Here is a 4,865-nt window from a genome sequence, read left to right as displayed (position 1 = left end):
TTTTTTTGAGACGGAGTCGTGCTCTGTCGCCCAGGCTGGAGTGCAGTGGCGCGATCTCGGCTCACTGCAACCTCCCTCTCCCGGATTCAACCAGTTCTCCGGTGTCAGCCCCCCAAGTAGCTGGGATTACAGGCACACGCCACTATGCTGGGCTAATTTTTTTTTTTTTTTTGAGACTGAGTCTTGCTCTTGTTGCCCAGGCTGGAGTGCAATGGCTCACTGCAACCTCTGCCTCGCCTCCCTGGTTCAAGCTATTCTCCTGCCTCAGTCTCCCGAGTAGCTGGGATTACAGGCACGCACAATCACGCCTGGCTAATTTTTGTATTTTTAGTAGAGACATGGTTTTGCCATGTTGGCCAGGCTGGTCTCAAACTCCTGACCTCGTGATCTGCCCGCCTCAGCCTCCCAAGTGCTGGGATTACAGGCATGAGCCACCGTGCCTGGCCTGTTCCTGTTTTTCTCACACACACAGTTAAAAAAAAAAAATCTATTTTGACCAGGTATTACATTCACATGGTTCAAAATGTAAAAGAGACAAGGTGAGACAGACACACAATAAATAAATACATACGGTAGAGGATGGCCCTTTCTCATAAGGTTGTGTTTGAAAAGAACTGCAGAAGGTGAGGGGAAAAGCCATGCAGATAACAGGGAAGAGCACCTGCTTTGGGCCAAAGGAACCACAGGAACAAAAGCCCCTTTGTAGCTGGCACAGTGGCTCACGCCTGTAATCCCAAACTTTGGGAGGCCGAGGCGGGTGGATCACTTGAGGTCAGGAGTTTGAGACCAGCCTGGCCAACATGGTGAAACCCTGTCTCTACTGAAAATACAAAAATCAGCTGGGCATGGTGGCACACACCAGTAGTCCCAGCTACTTGGGAAGCGGAGGCAGGAGAATTGCTTGAACCTGGGAGGCAGAAGTTGCAGTGAGCCAAGACTGCGCCATTGCATTCCAGCCTGGGGGGGCAGAATGAGACTCCATCTCAGCAAACAATCAAAACAAGAAAAGCCCCTTTGCTCTGTCTGGAGAATGTGGTCAGGAGTGAGCAGAGTAGAGGAGGAGGCTTTGAGTCTTACAAGGGAGCCAGTGAGGACTGTGGCTTTTACTTGAAGGCCTGGGAGGGCTCCAACAGAGGTCAGGATCTGACTTAGGTTCACTGAATCATTCTTAATCTGGTGTGGAGAACTATCATCCCCTTCTATCGTTGGGTACTCCACGGTGGTGGTACCAACTAGGGAAGTTCTCTTCTGTGTTTGTTTCTTATTACTGTTGTAATAGTACTACGAACTTAGTGGTTTAAAAACAACATAAACTTATTATCTTAGAGTCCTAAAGGTTAGAGTCTGAATTCAGTTTTACTAGGCTAAAATCAAGGTATCAGCAAGGCTGGTTTCTTTTGGAAGTTCTGGGTTTCAGTGATCACACAGCCTTCTCCTAAGTCAAATCTTCCTCTGCCTTTTTTTTTTTTTCTTTTCTTTTTTTTTTTCAAGATGGAATCTTGCTCTGTCCCTGAGGCTGGAGTGCAGTGGAGTGATTTGGCTGACTGCAACCTCTGTCTCCCGACTTCAAGCGATTCTCCTGCCTCAGCCTCCCGAATAGCTGGGATGACAGGCGTGTGCCACCACGCCTGGCTAATTTTTGTATTTTAGTAGAGACGGGGTTTCACCATGTTGGTCAGGCTGGTCTCGAACTCCTGACCTCATGATCCGCCCGCCTCAGCCTCCCAAAGTGCTGGGATTACAGGTGTGAGCCACCATGGCTGACCCCTCTGCCTCCTCTTTTAAGTACCCCTGTGATTATATTTCGGGGCCACTGGAATAACTCAGGATAATCTCCTTATCTTGAGATGAATTTACAAAGTTCCTTTTGCCATGTAAGGTAATTTACTCATCGTTTCTTGGGATTATGATATGGACATGTTTAGGTGACCTTATTCAGCTTCCCACAGTGACATTTGCTGTCTCCAAGTGAGAAGTGTGGAGATGGGTAGTTCACCTCATCCTGCCTGGGAGGTGGCTCAGGATCTTTTGATTCTCTTGGCTTCCTCTTGTGGTTTTAAGAGATTCCTGTGGAGCCCTAAGCAGTTAAGAGAAAATGGAAAAATGGGCTTAACTGGCAGGAACAGAAATGGGTAAACTGGAGCAAATGTCCTGAGAAATGGGGTCAGCTGCAAATGGCTCACGTGCACGCAAGCACCATGTCTGCAAGCACTGAGCCTGAGCAGCATGACCTTGTGAAACTTCCCTCCTGGTTCTTGGCAGACAGGCTTCCCTCTTCTTTTTTTTTTTTGACGGAGTCTCACTCTTGCCCAGGCTGGAGTGCAGTGGCGCAATCTCGGCTCACTGCAAGCACCGCCTCCTGGGTTCACGCCTTTCTCCTGCCTCAGCCTCCTGAGTAGCTGGGACTACAGGCCCCCGCTACCACGCTCAGCTAATTTTTTTGTATTTTTAGGAGAGACCGGGTTTCACTGTGTTAGCCAGGATGGTCTCGATCTCCTGACCTCGTGATCTGCCCGCCTTGGTCTCCCAAAGTGCTGGGATTACAGCCGTGAGCCACCGTGCCCGGCCCCAGGCTTCCCTCTTCTGTCTTGCCCGCTGCTCCCTTGCAACATTTTCTCCCCATTTGCTCTCATAAATCTGCCTTTCTAAACTCATTACTGTCTTGGAAGATTTTTTTTTTTTTTTTTTTTTTTTTTTGAGACGGAGTCTCGCTCTGTCGCCCAGGCTGGAATGCTGTGGCCGGATCTCAGCTCACTGCAAGCTCCGCCTCCCGGGTTCACGCCATTCTCCTGTCTCAGCCTCCCGAGTAGCTGGGACTACAGGTGCCCGCCACCTCACCCGGCTAATTTTTTGTATTTTTTAGTAGAGACGGGGTTTCACCGTGTTAGCCAGGATGGTCTCGATCTCCTGACCTCGTGATCCGCCCGTCTCGGCCTCCCAAAGTGCTGGGATTACAGGCTTGAGCCACTGCGCCCGGTGGAAGATTCTTTTACCACCTGCATGCCAAGGCCTCAGGCAGCCGTTGACCACGACATTTTGGTGGCCCACATAGGGACTCTCCCTACAGGAGACTCTCTCCCCTCTCCCTTCCTACTCGAGATCCTTGGTGGACAGTGTGTAAGTGTGTGAAGACAACTGAAGGTCTCTGGCCAGGGATACACTCTGGTGAAACTGAAAGGTGTCCTGGGAGGCTGAGGCGGGCAGATCACCTGGGGTCAGGAGTTCGAGACCAACCTGACCAACATGAAGAAACCCCGTCTCTACTAAAAATACAAAATTAGCCTGGCATGGTGGTGCATTCCTGTAATCCCAGCTACTCAGGAGGCTGATGCAGGAGAATCACTTGAACCCGGGAGGCGGAGGTTGTAGTGAGCCGAGATATCACCATTGCACTCCATCCTGGGCAACAAGAGCAAAAGTCCATCTCAAAAAAAAAAAAAAAAAAGAAACTGAAAGGTGCCCATTCAGAGGTATCTAACCACCACTACCTGCTCTGGAGAGGGACCTAAATTCACTTTCCTTTTTCAGCCTTCCAGCAACCAGCTCCCAGTAGCCCTCTGGTAATTGATGGCATCTGGCCAGGGCTGCTCCATGGTGTTGCCTGAAGGCCAGGGGGTCAACAGAGCTGGCTGCCTTGCCTGGAAGGGAGAAAGACTCTCTCCTATCCTTCTCTGGTCAAGAGTTCCAGAACTTTATGTGTGGTGCCGTTAGCAGTGGCTGCTCATCTAGGGCAAATCCACACTCGTTTTGAGTGACTTAGACCTTCTCACTCTAAATTCTCCTGTGAAGAGCTGGCCGTCCTGCTCCAGATGTTTTAATCCAGGTGATCCCAAACAGCACCGGAACGGTGAGTCTTCCCTCAACCTCTTCCCCTCAGACCCTGGGCCAAGCACCCAGTGTAATTCGTGCCTGGACTGACCTGGGACTGCCCACCCTAGTGGTCATCCAAGGGTAAGGCACCCTAGCTCTGGGAGGTTTTTTTATTTTTTGTTGTTGTTGTATTTTCTTATTTTATTCAGATAGCTGTCTGATCACACATGGTCCAACAACACTCAAATAATAAATCAAATATAATCAGATGTTAAAGATTGGTCTTCAAACATCATAGTCAATGATGCCACACTTGCCTATGATCTCTCCAACATAAAACCACATCAACACCTCAGTGGCCACCAAACCATTCAGCACAGCTTCCTTAACTGTGAGCTGTTTGAAGCTACCAGTCTGAGCACTATTGACTATTTTTTTCAGGCTCTGAACAGCTCTAGGGATCTCAGCAGGGGTGGGAGGAACCAGCTCAACCTTGGCATAGTACCAAAATGTGGCCAATCGAGGCTTCGAGTAAGTCACAGCAGTGTTCAGCAGCGCCGGGGTCTTCTCCACAAGGTTACGGACAAATTGGGCCATGGCTCTGGGATGAAAAGTCCGTCGCCCCAAACGGCCGGCTGAGGTTTTTTCTTTTTTCTATTTTATTTATTTATTTAGAGACAGAGTCTCACTCTGTCACCCAGGCTGGAGTGCAATGGTGCCATCTGGGAGGTTTTTTCTAATAGGCAGGATGCCCCTTTAGAAAAATGCACCTCGGGGTCCTTTAGCAGATGTGAGTAGAGCACTGTTCATGGTAGGATGCCCCTAGTTGTGGCTCAACTAGCCCCAAGCAACTTGGTTTCCCTGTCACACAATTGGACAGACCCTGTCTAGTCCCTCAGACTCACCTCTGGGCTGCATTCTAAAACATTGGAGGACTGGGCGTGGTGGCTCACACCTGTCATCCCAGCACTTTGGGAGGTTAAGGTGGGCAGATCATGAGGTCAGAAGATCGAGACCATCCTGGCTAACACAGTGAAACCCCATCTCTACTAAAA

At 49.6% G+C, this 4,865-nt stretch overlaps 1 pseudogene across 1 annotated transcript; it reads right to left on the bottom strand.

Moving 5' to 3' along the window:
• Window positions 1–3,996: 3,996 nt before the first annotated feature.
• On the bottom strand, window positions 3,997–4,444 carry LOC108514340 (ATP synthase subunit g, mitochondrial pseudogene; annotated as a pseudogene). Its single transcript, XR_001881191.1, has one exon. The product of XR_001881191.1 is annotated as an ATP synthase subunit g, mitochondrial pseudogene (transcript).
• Between the last annotated feature and the right edge of the window lie 421 nt (window positions 4,445–4,865).

Source organism: Rhinopithecus bieti, unplaced genomic scaffold, assembly GCF_001698545.2.
Source record: "Rhinopithecus bieti isolate Rb0 unplaced genomic scaffold, ASM169854v2 scaffold_32008, whole genome shotgun sequence".
In the NCBI taxonomy this organism is placed as follows: domain Eukaryota; kingdom Metazoa; phylum Chordata; class Mammalia; order Primates; family Cercopithecidae; genus Rhinopithecus; species Rhinopithecus bieti.
The sequence above is the reverse complement of the archived record's forward strand: the minus strand, read 5'-3'. Positions and strand labels throughout refer to the sequence as shown.